Here is a 16,844-nt window from a genome sequence, read left to right as displayed (position 1 = left end):
GTTTATTGTGCGGTGTAGGCTTGAAGGCTGAGACGGGATCTTCTGCTGAGAGTGCAGGGTAAATCTGTATTACGTATACTGAGCTTCTCGGGCACCGTGGGGGAAACTTGATCTTAATTTGTGCTGAGGTACTTGCCAGGTGAAATCCTGATAGTATTTGGTAACAGCAACCGTTACCTGTGGCCCGTGCCGATAATGTCAGCTATGCTGACGCTACCTCCACCAGGTGGTTGTTTTACTGAATCAATCACAGACATCACTGCGGGTCTTTGTTATGAGAGGCAGAGAAAAAAATCAGAGTGAACATTTTTCAGGCTAGTCATGGGTAAGGAGAGTAAATGTTTTTTAGCATTTTCACCGTTTAGATATATTCATACCACTTGTAAAGAGACAAATGGGATAGAAAACTGTTATTCCTGTCTTACAACTGCAGCTCTCAGGTACGTCTCTTGGGAATGAAGCGCGGCACAAAATATCTGCATCAAACCCTACCCACTGTCAGTGTCCTTCAGCCAAACGTCTTCGGGGGAGCAGTTCCTGTGTTTCCTTGTATTGCATTTTTCAGGCTGCAGCAAAGATAGGGTTACAGGGAGAACATGGGGCCTGAAAGGCTGTGTGGGGCACAGTTTAGGTGCTTTTAGGTGCTAGGCTTAGGCAGAGGCAAGCATAGAAACCAGCTGGAGACATTTTGTAAATCTGCCACTTTACTCAGTATTTCATAGGAAAATAACCTGTTAGAAGGAGCAGAAAACAGTACACTCAAACTCTTCTCCCTGCTTACATGAGTGTAACCTAGCACTGCTTTTTTAGTGAGAAGCTTTCAGAGCAAATTATATCTGCAAATGAAGTTTCAGAAAAAAATATTTTACGTGTTTCAGTTTTTCAGGAGAAACGTATGCTTAAAATGAGGATCTTCACAAACCTGGTCCTCCTCCTATTGTTTTTGACTCTTCCAAGCAAATTTATCTTATTTAATTGTAGAAGAAAGAGAGACATAAAAAGATCTACAGGGCAAACAAACAGGAAAGCCCAGGGGGAGCAGTGTCCCTGTACTGTGCTGCCCATAAAGCTTTCCTTCTGGCTACGTTTTACCTTGTGAATGAAATGCCAGTTGAACTCTCCATAAAAGACAGTGCACTTGGAAATGTCAAAGTACTTGAATCTATATTGCATCCCCACTGCAGGTGAGTGTTGGGCACACGGTGGCCCGTTGTGCAGAAGTGACTCAAAGCCCGCCAGTTCAGCATGGTGGTCACTGACAACAGCCGCAGGATGTTAGAAAAGATAACCCCGTTGTATTTTCTTAATAACTCTTGCCTTTAATGTAATGAGCAACTGGTTAAAAAAAAATAGAATAAAAAATAAAATAAAACACGTCACCCAGCCTAATCTATGTTTATAAATTGAGGCTTACAGGCAAGACCTTAGTAAAGTGTTCTCCAGTGTGCTATTTGACAAAATGCATGAGTTGAGTTGGCAGAAATACCATTTGAAGTACAGTAATTGATTACATTGAGAATAATCAATTACTTTGTTCAATTGTTTACACTACCAACAACTTTTGCAGATCAGTCAAGTGGTCTTTGTTTGGCTTTACCAGATGCAAATACATGCTATGGCAATCGTTCCCAGTAGCAAACGCTATTCTGTCATGATAGTCCCACAGTATTACAAATTATATGGGGGGAAAAAAAAAAAAGGTATTATGCCCAACAGATTTTTATCTGTAAAATTAATACAAAAAAAAAAGAAGCACTACATTGCTTAAAGAATCTTGTCATTTTTCTTGTGAAAAACAAATGAAAAACTTTCCCTTCTGCAAGTGACATGCATCCAGTCCATCCATACAGGACAGAATTAATTCCAAAAGCAAGGAATTTGTGCCCCTGTACTCGGCTCTGGTGAGGCCGCACCTTGAGTACTGTGTTCAGTTTTGGGCCCCTCGCTACAGGAAGGACATGGACGTGCTCGAGCGAGTCCAGAGAAGGGCGACCAAGCTGGTGAGGGGTCTGGAGAACAAGGCTTACGAGGAGCGGCTGAGGGAGCTGGGCTTGTTCAGCCTGGAGAAGAGGAGGCTCAGGGGAGACCTTATCGCTCTCTACAGTTACCTTAAAGGAGGCTGTAGAGAGGTGGGGGTTGGTCTGTTCTCCCACGTGCCTGGTGACAGGACAAGGGGGAATGGGCTAAAGTTGCACCAGGGGAGGTTTAGGTTGGATATTAGGAAGAACTTCTTTACCGAAAGGGTTATTAAGCATTGGAACGGGCTGCCCAGGGAGGTGGTGGAGTCACCATCCCTGGAGGTCTTTAAAAGACGTTTAGATGTAGAGCTTAGCGATATGGTTTAGTGGAGTACTTAGTGTTAGGTCGGAGGTTGGACTCGATGATCTTGAGGTCTCTTCCAACCTAGAAATCTGTGATACTGTGATACTGTGAATACGACTCCTTCTCCCGGAGCACATGTAGCATTTCCAACTTTTTTTTTGAGCACACGCAGCACAAAGCCCTGAATTTCAAAGAAATGCATGTCACTTCACCAGACAGCTGAGCTGTGTGGACCTGAAATAAGAACCAGTGTTCATTGAAACTGCCTTTCTTCAGTAGCAGGGTGTGTGCCTCTGTCCCTTACTTGCCTTGTCATGCTTTTTGTCACCAGTGCAGAGCATGAGCTGACTTGCCCTTACAGCTTCTGTGAATCCATCCTGTTTTCAGCTGGTAATAAAGAAGCCGAGAATATCTTGCCTGAAACGCCAACATCCCCGAGCCTTTTGCGTATATACGTGGTTATACTTTACGAGACGTTTCCCCTCTGGAGCCTGAAAACCAAGGACAAGAGAGGCCGTGGCAGCTGTCAGGTCGGCTGCTATAGGTTATGCCTCCCCTCTGACTTCACTGACCTCAGTCCCCCGAGCCCTCTGAAGGCGTCGAGTGAGATGGGCACTGCGAAGCTTTGCCACGTCCAAGGCAACGAGTGAGGAGGTTGTGCGGGGGGAGAAGGGTGATGACGGAGGTGGGGGAAAGGGGGGTGTGGAGGCAGCTTTCTCGGCTGCTGCCGCGTCCTTCCAGCCAGAGGTGCTGGCTCTGACGCCCCTGGTCTTGTCAGCTGAATGTGTGCCTCTAGTTAGCTTCTGGTGCCTCCTCACGAGCTCCAGCACGAGCTGGTGTGCCCTGGCCTTTGAGGGGAGCGAAAGAACAGATTTCCAGCTCCTGGTGATAAGGTTTTATTTCAGCCACAAGGAAATAAGTGTGAGTAGGGAGGAACGGAGGGGAGCTATAATAAATGAAGATGGTGTTTCACAGCAGCCTGCTATAAAGCAACAATCCCAGCTCTGTTTGTGGTAATACGTGTATTTTAAGAGTCCTGACTTTTGAGGAAGTCACCGCAGTAGTTGAACTGATCAATCTTTGCATTGTGAAGGAGTCACAAAAGAGTAAACAGTCAGTATTACTGGGATAAATGTATGATGACAGCTATTAGCCCAGAGAATTACTATGCATGCAAATCTGAAGAGCCAAATGTATTGGCTCCGGAAGCGTAATCTGCGTGCAATAGTCTCTCCCAGCAGTGGTGACATGATCAATCATTACGGATCCTAACAGGCTATTACACAGTCTCTCTGACCCACAAATTATACTCTGAAAGTGCTTAATATAAGCCACAATGGTTCTGCAGCAAATAGCGTAAATCATCCGAGTATATTAAACCATTCCCACTCTATTTACAAGTAAGATGTGGGGAACTCCTTGGGCTGCTGTCAGCGTCACAGGGATTTTAGAAAAAAAACTCAGAGCAGGTATTCTTTTTCCCTTCAAAATAGTGTTAATGGCTGCTCTTTAAGTGCAACAGCAGCCACACTTCTGTAATAGCACCGTGTGCATCTTCAGTCCTTCTTGGTGGCAGCGTGAGAAGCCAAACGTGCCTTTCTTTGCTTCATTTTTCCATTGGATTCTTTTCTAATGTGAGGAAACTGTTTTACATAGGTTTGAGCACCGGCACCGTTCTTGGCAGAAAGGAGCTGATACGCTCACTTTCCAGCTCCAGAACAACAAATGCAGCCGGGCAGCTGTTAGGTTCATTGACTGATCTTTTCTAATCAGTGCGAAAAGTGCTTTTGAATTTAGGATGTAAATTTCCATATTCTTAGATCCATAGAAGGAGTGATAAAAAATGTAAAAGGAGTACAGAGAGAGTCAACAGTCAATATCGAGCCTAATCAGATCTTAGTAAATCTATTTATATTATCTCAGGGAGCTTTTCCAGTTTCTACGTGGGACTAGGCATGCTTTGTCTATGAAGAACACTTGCCAGTGCCAAATTTCTGAGCTATTTGTGAAAATACGTGGATAGATAGTTTTAAGGAGGGAGAGCGTCTTTTCCAGATTTGTTAGGTTTTAGCACTTCTGGTATCAGGGGCTCTTTAGTCCGAGTGAGTGGGGGTGTCACCAGCACTGGTAGCAGCTCAGCCAGTACCTCAGCCCCCATTTGTGATGGTTTTACCCTATTCCAGACATCGACATTGCAAGTGCAGCACTGTCTCAGGGAAGGCTCTGAGCAGCTGCCTTGAGGCTCGAGCAGAGAAACTGCGTGAGATGGAGCAGTGCGGTGAGGCCAAGTATGGATTTTCACATGGGATAGACTTGATAGCCTCGCTTTGTCTCCGGGTACCTGAGCAGTGCTGATCGCAGCTGCCGCAGCACGATGGCAGGATCAATGAGGCTGCAGATGAGGTATGACTGCTGCTCATCTGACCAGCCACAGCGAACTGATGCCATCTAAAACGGGGTGCACATATCCCACTCCTCCTGCATTTCTTCAGCAACCCACACTAGCAGGGAGTGATGTTCCCCATGGTCTGTGTCTATCTAGCCTCTTGTTTCAAATCCAATTATCTGACTGTATTATAAACCTCCAACAAGCCATGTTATTGTTAGCAAAAGGGTCTTTACGTACCGCTAACACCAATTCATTTACCAGCATGCATCTGCTAATGAGCACACAGCCTGTTGTTTCCCCCGTGGGCACCAGCAGGAGTACCTAAAATAGGTACTGGGGAGGCACAGCACCGCTCACAGCCGCAGGAGCACACGGGCTGGCTGCGAGAGGCTCAGCGGGCTCACACTGCTGCCCACAGGCACGGCTCTCTGGGGACATCATTACATCAGCGTTACGAGGGAGAAGGGATAGCAAACCTGCTCCGGCAGCAGAGCTAATAAACACGAGCAGCTGTCTCCCTCAGCAGGGATAAAAGGCATGTGAAAACTGTCAGAAAAAAGCAGGAGAAATTCCCTTCTGTGTCAGTATCGTTGCTCCTGCCCAAAGAGAGCTTGTGGCTGCTGAGCTGGCTCTGATCACACCCATGACTTTGTACTTAACAAACTTTTGCTCAGCTCTTCATGCCACAAGATTTGCTAGTGTCTCTCTTTTCCATTTATCTGTAACTAATTTCACTGTAAGATAGGTTTCTATCCCTACTTCAGGGCCTAGTCCAAATTCTTCCTTTCCCTCTTGGTTCCCTCTTCTATTTCCCAAAATAGAAGAGCTAAAGCACTCCTTCAGATTAATTTTTCTTCATAGGAGAGGTGCTCCAGACCCTTGGTCATCTTTGTGGCCCTCCTCCGGACCCACTCTAACAGCTCCACATCCTTCTTGTGCTGGGGGCCCCAGCCCTGGACGCAGCACTGCAGGTGGGGCCTCATGAGGTCAGAGCAGAGGGGGACAACCACCTCCCCTCCCCTGCTACCCCCCCCTCTGTTGATGCGGCCCAGGCTCATGGGGCTTTTCATCCATGAGAACCCCCAGGTCCTCTGCAGGGCTGCTCTCAGTGAGTTCTTCTCCCAGTCTGGGCTCATGTCTGGGATTGCCCCAGCCCGGGCGCAGCACCTTGCGCTTGGATTTGTTGAGCCTCAGTAGGTTCATGTGGGCCCACTTCTCAAGCTTGTCCATGCCCCTTTAGATGGCTTCCCTTCCTTCTGGTGTATCGACTGTACCACTCAGCTTGGTGTCATCTGCAAACTTGCTGAGGGTGCACTAGATCCCACTGTCTATGTTGTTAATAAAGATATTAAACAGTACCAGTCCCAAGACAGACTCCTGAGGGACACCACTCATCACTGGCCTCCACCTGTGTTGACCACAGCTCTCTGGATGTACCCATCCAGCCAATTCCTTATCAACTGAATGGCTCACCCTTCAAATCCATCTCCCTCCAATTTAGAGATCGGGATGTTATGTGGGACATTGCCAAAGGCCTTACAGAACTCCAGGTAGATGATATCAGTTGGTCTTCTCTTGTTGACTGATGCAGTCACTCCATCACAGAAGGCCACCAGATTCATCAGGCACAATTTGCCCTTGGTGAAGCCATGCTGGCTGTCTTGGATTGATTCCTTGTCTTGCATGTGCCTTGACATTGCTTCCAGGAGGATCTGTTCCATGATCTTCCCAGGCACAGAGGTGAGGCTCACCAGTCTGTAGCTCTCCAGGTCCTCCTTTCTACCCTTTTTAAAAATGGGAGTGATGTTTCCCTTTTTCTAATTACTTGGGACCTCACCTGACTGACAGGACTTTTCAAATACGATGGAGAGAGGCTTGGCAACTCTATCAGCCAGCTCCCTTAGGACCCCCTGTGATGCACAGACTGATATACTTAGCATCACAGCAGACGCTTTTTTTTTTCTACCCTTGGAGCAGCATATTGGGCATTTCTCGTGTATTTTCTCTCTGAGACCGCATTAGCTAACTTTTTCTGTGAGAAAAGAAACTGATTTTTAAGCTAAGGTTGCCATCTAGTGAACAACGAAATGAATACAAGCACCTCTGCTTTTCTGGAAAAGAGGCTGGAAGAGAGCTTGGAGCCCTTATTTTCATCAAGTGGAGCTATGGCATTGAGGTTTGGGGAAGGAATTGAGCTGAGAATAGAGGACTTTCTCAGCCTTCTATGAGGGAGGCTCAAGGACTGAGCTAAAAATTTTAGACGAGTGCTGAGACAAAGTATAGAGCCAAGGCAGGTACGTCTTGTGGGCTTTACTCCAGCTGCATGGTTGGAATCGTCTCCAGGTAGGAGTGAAATGTTATGAGCCCTCCAGTATGACCTGGTCTCCCCTGCTTGTGGCCACATATGACCAGCCTTCAGGCACAAGAAAGTTGTGCAGCGCCTTAGGCATCGCTCCCAGCTGCCATTCTTACATGCCACATTTGCCCTTATAGCCACAAGGTGCAGAGGGCTGGATTGCTTCCTAGCATGAGGCCTCTGTGGTGCTTGTGGCCTTGGGGGAGAGGAAGGTTTGCTCACCCTGTATGAAGACCCTCGTAATTGCAACAAATTTCCTCTCAAACAACCAGGGAGTCGCTGCTTATGAAGAGTGTCTTCGCACAAACTGTTATCACAAAGCCAGTGGCAACCCCCTTGTTCTTGTTTTGCAGAATGAGCTGCCCTTAACTGGTTTGGGTGATGGTTTCACATCCCTCCACACAGCTTTGGTGACGTAACTGACTCCAGTGGTGTGTTTGGACCTCTTGCACAGCTGATGGGACTGGAAACATGACCAAATCCTACTCGTTGTGGGAAGGGTGAGCAGTTTGTATTTAAAAACTGGCTACCTGAGTACAGGAAAATGCAAGAGACTAGTACTGTGATGCTATTTCAGGCAGCTGTGAACTTAGACTGGGATGTTACAATTCAATGCGGAGCTCTTTCCATAAATATTGAATGCTGGAAGATAAAGACTAGGGAGAAAAGCCAAGGCCAGTAGGAAGGAAGCAAGCAATAAACCCAGTAATTGTCTATATACAAATGCAGTGTATGGGAAATGAGCTCAGAGTGACATTACGGGAAGGAAATTATGACTTGGCTGGTAATACAGAAATGTAATGAGATAAATCAGAGAGCTGAAAAGTTAATATTGATGCATGCAGTCTGTGCAGAAGGGACAAAGAAAAGGTTGCACTGTACATCAAAAGCTTGTGTGCAAGCTGCACAACACAGGTGGATAGAAAGAAATGGTAATGGTGATATTTTATGAGTAAAGTTGAGAATGAGATTATATAAAAAGAAGCATACAGGTAGCTCCAGATATTGATCGCTTGACTTGGAATGAAGAGGCTGATAAACTGTGTCTGCGAAAGATATCAGAGCTGACAGAGTTGCAGAAAGACTAGTGTGAAAGAGTCATTGTCGCTGTACAAAGATCTGTAATCCATATGTATTGGCTTTTGGCTGGGAGAGAGTTAATTGTCTTCACTGTAGCTTGTATGGTGCTATATTTTGGATTTGTGATCAAAACAGTGTTGATAACACACCAATGTTTTAGTTGTTGCTGACAAAATTGCTTTGCTTTACCTATTGGACTATCTTTACATCAACCCATGAGTTTTCTCACTGTTACCCTTCTGATTCTCTTCCCCATCCCACTGGGGGAGAGTGAGTGAGTGGCTGTGTGATGTTTAGCTGTTTACCGGGGTTAAAAACCCATACAAACAAGAACATTGATTATAAATGTACTATGGAAAAGACTCCCATTTTCAAAAAGTCACTCAGAAGTAAATCCTTTTCCAATCCAACTCTGCCCACTAAGGAAAACATCAGAAATGATAATTCACGAACCACTAATGTTCATTGTATTCACCCCAAACTAGAGACGCTGATAGTCATCATGACCAAGTAAAGGTGAGATGTAGGTACAATGAGCAGTACGATGACTGTTTCCTGAGGTTCCTATACCCATAGAATAGTCTACAGCTAAGTTCCTTCCTCCTTTGAGCACGATGGCTCTTAAAATCAGTGGTAGGAGTTTTAACACAAAATATAGTAGGCCTGTGCTGAATCCTACACCTTGCACAAGAATATCCCTCCTACAAGGCTGTAGATTATTCTAGGTTCAGAAAAGGACCACTTTTAATATTCTTTTTGAGGGTACTCCATGTTGCAGTGGCTGAGTGTAGATGCAGAGTGAGAGTGACGCTCCAGCTGAGGGGTTAGAGTGCCAGGCTGAAGAGGAAAGGCTTGGATTTCAGTCCTTGCACTGCTGGGTGTCTAATACAAAAACACTCAGAAGAGCAGAGCTGGAACCCCATGCTGCCTTCTCCCAAACAAGAATTTGATGTTAGGCTTTTACTAGCATCAATGACTCTATATAATTATTATTACGAATCCTGATTGCTCTTTGAAGATCAGACCTTTTTTTCTTTCATCCCAGCATGGTTTGCATACTTGCATTGTTGCATACTCCTTGTGAAGGTCGAAATCTCCTCTGAACACTGAATTCACATCTCCCAGAGGTTGGCTAAATGCTCTAAGGGCTGGGAAACTGGTAATGAGGACATCACACTCACCCCTGCAGGATTTTACTGACTAAAATCCAAGTCCAAATTCAAGCACTTTCAAGATTATGCTTGAGTTCTTGGCGCTCTGAAATTCTACAGCTTGAATTTATCTAACAGTGGCTTTTAAATAGTAAGCAAAGATTTCTGGCATAAATATTTCTATACTGCAAAGAATTTTAAAAAGGGTTAATTTGGCAAATGGAATATTTATATTGCCTTATTCTGATTTGAAGATGATTATTTTGATAGTTTTCACTTCTGAATTAGTGTTTATGCAGTCAGTATGAAAAAAAAAAGTTGTGAAATAAGACAAGAGAACTGTAGAGGCCAGAACACAGTGGTAATTGGGCTGTCTGAATAAAGAATTATTAAATGAATAGGTGATTTGATTAATTGTAGGATTTTTTTTTTTCCAATTCCTGAATACTCTAATCACTTACCTATATGTTATAGAAGAATAAGAGAACAGAACACTAAAGAAGAAGGGAAACAAGAAAAGAAGTGTAAAGGCCAAACTGCCATTCTGGTTTCTTAGTACTGCTCTGATGAAGAAAAAAAGGTGTAAATCAGGCTTAACCAATTAAGATGGCTTTAAAGATGCTTTAAAGCTGCATAGCTCAAAGTAGCTAAAGGCATGGGTAAATCTAGCTCTCCTTCTGGAAGGGAAAGGAATGATGTCCTAAGAGCAGGGATTAATTCTAAAATTCATAAATGCACAAATAGATGTTATGAATGAATCTGCAAAGAGACCAATATAGAAATACTCTGAGATAATCAAAGTGGGGGTGGGGAGAAAGCTAAGAGTTAAAGAGTAGGAAAAAAAAATAATTAAGGCTAGCACACAGTAGTTCACAATAACTATACTTGTCTGTCAATAGCACAAATTATTGAGCAGACATTCTGTCGTATTGCCATCCTAAATCTACAGGTAGCAGAATAATGAAGCATGCTTTCACCTGAACAGTTAGTTACAGTTTTAAATTAATCACCTTCAGCTACATTTGTGCCTCATTTATGCATATTATCACAACTATTTGCTTCATTAAGCTTTACTTTTGGAAAAGAAATAGAAAAACAGTTCTTGAAATTGCACCTTGAGGTATTTCAGGGCATCAGATTCTGTATGTGAAGGCTGACGTAGTGTACTACAGGTGTCTGTGTGTGCTTGCTGGGGAAAAGCAAGGAGCAGTACCAGGAAACCCATCTCTTGCAGCCAAACCATTTTGGTCAACTGTGGTTTATTTGTCGTTAATCCATAGGCAATCGTTTCTGGTGTACATCTGAGTGGCATACTTCAGCAGCTAGAGAGAAGCATAGATCTACCTATGGATATTCTGAGCAATGATAAACTGGCTTTCTTTGCTTCATGAATAATGTCTGGTTAACTCCCCCATTTGAACCATGTAGCGTAATAAAGAAAGCTCTGCTCTATTTAAGATTTATATCAGAAATCCAGATGTAAGTTCCCTTCCTTTATTTTTTTTGACATCATCATGTTGTTCCTTTACCCAGTTTAAGGGGAGTGTCAGTTATTTTTGTGCTATAACATCCAAAAAGGCCTCACCTCATCCACAGAGCTCCACCGCAGTACGTACTGCAAAATGCATACAGAAGGATAATGCTAGTCACAACAATTTTACACTTTAAATAGTGAAGACAGACAACCAGTGAAAAATAGCATCACTAAGAGCTGAGATGAAGAGGCCAAAACTATCAAGCAAGACAGATAACTAGAAATGAAACACAAGCCCCCTGATTCCTAAGCTGATGTCTGTCCCCTAGACTACACCACTACTTTCATGAGATTACTTTGCAGCTTTATACTGAATCCTAATAACCTAAAATATAAAGACCTTCTTATTTAATGTTTTCTCAGCTTAAAATAAGATTTACATATTCCTACAGAAGCACAAAATATCTGCTCTTAGAAACAGTATTCAGGCCAGGGTGAACACAAAAGTATTTCTAGTTTGTAGGTGTCATACAATAAGATTCTGCTACTGTATCTTTTAATGACTTTTAAACTTGTATATAGTATTTTCCTATCATGTCAATAAATATAATATAACCTGCCCCAGTAAGGTTCAACTCCAATCACCATACTGTAGTAACACTATAAACTTTTATTCCAAGACAAAATATAATGCAGCTTATCTTCAGCTTCTGCAGAATATTTGCAAAGAAAAGACAGAAGTAATAATAATAAAAACAACCTTTTTATTTGGATACACAGGAACAGAATGAAATAATGGGGAATTTGTGGTGGACTGAAGGATAAAAAATGAGCTCTGCATCAACCCCATCACAGGTTGTATCTGAAAGGCAGCTGTTCACTTTTAGTGTTTATGATTTTAAGCATAAATTACTGATGCAGAGAACATATTTACATGGAAATTAAACTCACCTGCACTGTGGACTAATCACTTTCAGAAAGCTAAACTGAAGTCAGCCACTCTGAGCTTCGAATATAAAAATTTATGTTGCTAGGAAGATGTTCTTGCTCTCTTTGGAGCTGTATATGAAATGATTGATAATCATCTCAAATAATAAATAATGATTAGGAACAACAGGAAAATAAAAAGATCTGCAGCATTGTGCTGTGCAATATGTAGGCCAGGTCATTACATCACAGCTGTCATACTTGAAAGACTGTGAATAAAAACAAGAGGAATAAAACACAGTAAATTACATAAACTCATGCTTTCTTCTAGCTTGGAGTTGTTCCTTTTTCTTTTTTTTTTTCCTAAAAAAAAAGAAAAAAAAGGTGCTTGTTTGACCATGGAGTTCCATAAAGACCATCTATCATACATTATGTATCAGGGGGTCTCACCCTGCAAGATGCTAGAAGCCTTTTTTAATGCAGAAGCTGTGCAAGTACTGGGTCCTTAAGCAAGAAATGACTAGGAAGAGATTAAACCACACAATGCCTTATATTACTGGGAGCTGCAGTAGAGGGTAAAATGTGTCTGATTCTGCCAATGCGCTGCTTTTCAAAATCTGAATATAACAGGTTTAGTACTGAAGTCAAATTTAAACTGAAACAGAAAAGCAATGTTTTCTTTCATTCACACCCTGCACGTTACGCTTGTAAGGAGGTTTTAATGTAGGTTCACAGAAAAATACAATAATTGGTTCTTCACATAACCACAAAGGCCTAATCCTGTGTTCATTAGAGTAATTGATACAACTCTCACTGACGTCAGTAGTGTGGGGTTGAGCCCTAATACAGCATACTGGCTTTTGGACATGCATGTCATGTGAAAATTAATAAATGAAAGGCACAGGGAAACATACACAAGCTACTCAGAAGGACGTCTTTTCTTTCCAAAGAGTGAATACTGTTTCCTTATCTCCAAGATGCACACAGGCAGTGAAATAGCTGATCCAATCCAGGACTCCTCCTGTTCCAGGATAATGGCGATACCCTTAGTCGATGATGGGAGATGTAGTGAGGAAAAGGGAAAGCTTATATATACGCTTTAGCCCAACGAGGAAAAAAAATACTCTGCTAAAATGGTGAAAAAGAAAATGAGAATGCATAATAATTTTACCAGCTATATGATAGAGATGTTCTTTCAGAATCTCATGAATTAATTTCAGTATTAAATAAGCCATCTCTGACTTCATTTCTCAGAAAAACAATTCTACATGCACAAAGACAAAGCAGAATGAGAGATAAGTAATTTAGGACCTGCTGACATGCTAAGCAAAGTCACAGTAGCTTAGATAGGATAATATCCTTTTGCCCAAAATACTTCTCCTAGGTTTTTAACTGCAGACCAGATGCATTGCTAGTGTAAACAGACAGAGTAGCCTGGACTTTCATAGCAAACTAGAGGAGTTACAGATCTATGATCACCAGTAAGTTGTGGTGCAGTTATAGAGCTATTAGCACCAGTAAGTTGTGGTTTACACTTCAGGCACTCCTCTCAAATATTTTGAGTCTTCTCTTCATCCCTTACCTTCTTGTCCAGGACTCTACAAGCCAGCACGGCTTTTATCTTTAGCTTGATAACGCATTTTCATTCCTCTGTTTTCTCTCTGTCCCCATCTTAGCAGTTGTGTGTCTGTTTTTTTCTCTAGGCAAATTCAATTCAGCTTCTGTAATAAAGCCAAATTCTGGGTTTAGGTAAAGTAACAGATTGTAAACTCATTTAGGTTGGTGGTTTTGTTTACGTTTTAAGTGGGGAAAACTAAATACCACAGTTAACCTACAAAAATGATTTCCTTTTTTAATATTAATCATTTGCTATAACAAAGCCTAAAAACTAACCAAAAATGAAGTTCCTTTGTGCCAGGCACTGTACAGAAATAGTCTTTGTTCTGAACCTCTAGTCTTCTGAATAATCTTTGGCACTTTTCCTCCCACACCTTCTGTTCCCAATGATTTATAAAAACTAGTGTAATAACTATCTTTTGTTCCTTCATACTGCATGAATAGGATGCTAGTCTCATCAACAGTCATGAAAGGCCTCCTTTCTCTCACTTTCAATCATTCATAAAACCCATAAAATCTCACAATCAAATGTTCTTGTGGGATTACACCCACACAAAACCAGACCAGGATTTTCAGCTCCTACTGCTAGTTGAGCTGACCCAGAATTAAACTGTGCAAGCAGGTTCACATCTGGGGATTTGAGTTCAAACTCTTTCCCATAGAAATTCAAAGAGGATCAGGTCTGAGGTTCTGGTTTTGCACCATTTCTAATCCTAATAATTTTACCTAAATCCAAGTCTCTGCTCTAGATCTGTACAATTTCAATCAGGACAGTACGAATAAATTTTAACGTGAAAATATGAAGCTGAGAGAGACATTTGCAGCTAACACCATTCATTAGTAACATACTGTATTAAGTAAGCATCAAAAGAAACTGATTTTTCTCTCAATCTGCTTCTACACTGTTGTGATTACTAATTTCATTCGAGTTGTCCTTAATTCACCCTCATACAAGTGGAAAAAGATTCCATCTTCAAAACTGGACCCAACATGGTCTTTCATAAGCATCATTACTTCCCTCACTCACTGATCTTTGACAATAGTTTTTTATTTCTTCCCAAGTTTTATCTTTAAGTAATTCACTCTCCCATTCAATCCCAGTGAGGCTTTTGGTTACTGAGTAAATTTTCCATTTTCTATTTACAGTCATGGAGCATCCTGGCTTTGTAGAGCATGTTTTACCAGGAAAAGAATTGGGATTATAATCAGACTTTTTAGACATTGCCTTGCTTCAGTTTGAGCCTGAACACATTTTGAAGTTTACTAAATAAAACTTCTTTCATTAGTGAACAGGTCAAATGTGACTCTGCAGGCAGTCATGGTATAAAGGCAGTTAAAAGGGCTACATCAACTCTTTATGCTATATGACTAAGATAAGTAGATTTACAGACAGGATACCTTGTTTGTCCACTGCATGAGGGCAGACTACAAAACTTCACAGGTTATGGATAGAGAGGCAGCAAAGGTCAAGTCATTTGCCATATCAACGTCAACATAATATATAAATATATAAACAGTAATTTAAATCCAGTCACAAATGAGTATCTTTTCAGTTTGGCTACATATGGGAAGAATGCAGTTCTCTCAGAAAACTCATGTTTTGTCTTGCTATGATGTAGACTTGTGTCCTTGACAGGAACTCAGTTTTTGTATGTGAAGAAAAACACTACTGTCATCAGTCTAAAGGCAACACTGCCATAATCAGAGCACCATATATCGCATGTGCTGTGTATTGGTAGTGTGCCACGTTGAAAGCATCTAAAGGCAACATTAGGCTGACATCACTGGGGACAAAGTACTTACTTTGGCAAGTAATTTGGTGTACATGAAAGCTCAGTGTTGCTGCTGAAAAGGGCTTCTTGGTCCTTCTGCAGCCCAGATTTAAAGGCGAGATTCCTTGTTACCTGATGCTGATCACAGAAAATCGCTTTTAACGTTTATGAGAAAGAAAAAGTCTTATGTAGAAGAGACACAAAACAACCCTTCTGTAGCACCACGCTCAGGTTTGGTGTAGTATTGGTGTTTTGAGTAGGTCTGGTAATACATTAGACACGCGAGTCCTTAGCCAGAGTGCCTGTGGTATGGTTTTCATTTGGAAGAGCAACAAAAACCTGCAATTATTTTGCTGCGTGTTTATTTTACCAATCCAGACCTGCTTTTCAGACCTTCCTTATGAGGTTTTCTGGACTAGTTTTCAGATAACGCAAAAAAGTTCATGCAACTGTGCTAACACTGTCACCAGGCTCCCTTATACTCTGCCCTCCAAGCCCAAGGATCTCAGTGCTGTAGGATGCCGGTGCGTGCTCCCCACTCTGCTGCAGTTTTACCAGTACATTATCTGTGTGAAAGCTATAGGAAAGGCTGTCCTTTATACGAGTTCTCCCCCGTCTTCCCTTTCACGGATCTTCTCCTCTCCCTCAGACAACCCGATTTACAGCGCTGGCAGCCCTCAGGCCGCCCCTTTCTCTCCCTCAGGGTGCACCCAACGGCCCCAAAGCCCGGGCCCCGCCTGGAGCACGGCGGCGGCCGGCTACCGAGGGCGCCAGAGGGCGCTGCCACCGTGCCCCATCCCCTCGGTGTCGTTACCGACCCCTGAGGGCTCGTAGCACTGCCGGCCCGGAGGGGAGGCGATGCCGGGGGCGCCGAGAGCCTCCCGGGGGCCGCTCGCCCCCTGCCGCCCACCCGCCCGCCTGCCGCAGCGCCGCCCCCCCCCCGGCTCCCGGCGGGAGCCATCTTCCCGGCCCGCCCAGGTGAGGGCGGCGGTGCCCGCCGCGAAATGGCACCCGGCGGCCGGGCCCCGAGCCCGGTGACCCGGCGGCCGCTTGCAGCCGGCGGGGGGAGAGGTGGGCAGCCTGTAAGCCGCGTTGTGGCTGGCTTTGCCAGGCGTTGTCGCCGAGCCGGCTTTATCCGCCGTGTCACCCTCGGGCTGTTGTTGCGGCGGGGCTGGTGGCAGCGTGCCCGTGCTGCGGGGGGCCCTGGGGATGGCTGGGCTCTGGGAGCACGCAGGCCTTCCTCCCATGGTCAGGTTGTGCCAGGTGCTCGCTCAGTGTGTGCACTTGGGAGTTTTGATGTAGATACGAGGCATTACGGTGCTGTGTTTCTCTGTCCTCCAGTCCCTGCACATCCCAGCACGACTGGCCCAGTTGGACAGAGAATGAAGGCACAAAAAATGTGAAGAAAATACTTACTTTCCTAAAAGGCCACCAAAATACCACCAATGCCTGATGGTTCAGGCAAGCTGAGGTGCTTTTGAAAACTCCGCTACTTGTGCTTTACTTGTTTCACTGTGATACACTGCTCCCGACTCACAATTACGTCAAGGAGCCAGGAGCCATTTGATCAGAGGACAGGTAACATGTCGCATCCATCCACACAGTAAAAGGCCTCTGCTCACAGGAAGGTTTCACGGCCACCCGCACTAGCTTGGTTTTTTCCTACTCAGTTATTCCTAACAGTTTCGCTGGGCTTGGCAAGTCAGACAGCAGGCCCAGCGGGACGCCTTACTGTGGTGTGTGCTGTGGGTCAGCT

At 43.7% G+C, this 16,844-nt stretch overlaps 1 long non-coding RNA gene across 16 annotated transcripts in view; it reads left to right on the top strand.

Annotated features, from left to right (window-relative positions):
- LOC310899314 overlaps positions 1–16,844 on the top strand; it is a 284,820-nt gene that overhangs the window by 184,150 nt on the left and 83,826 nt on the right. The window contains exon 5 of one of the 16 annotated variants that reach the window (XR_014584174.1): positions 7,421–7,567. The exons of the other annotated variants lie outside the window; for them this stretch is intronic. This is a non-coding gene — a long non-coding RNA (uncharacterized lncRNA). The remainder of the gene's footprint in view (positions 1–7,420; positions 7,568–16,844) is intronic. 16 annotated transcript variants of the gene reach the window in all.

Source organism: Anser anser, assembly GCF_964211835.1.
Source record: "Anser anser genome assembly, chromosome: 4".
Lineage (NCBI taxonomy): Eukaryota > Metazoa > Chordata > Aves > Anseriformes > Anatidae > Anser > Anser anser.
Note: the sequence above shows the minus strand (reverse complement) of the source record. Positions and strands in the feature narration are given on the sequence as shown.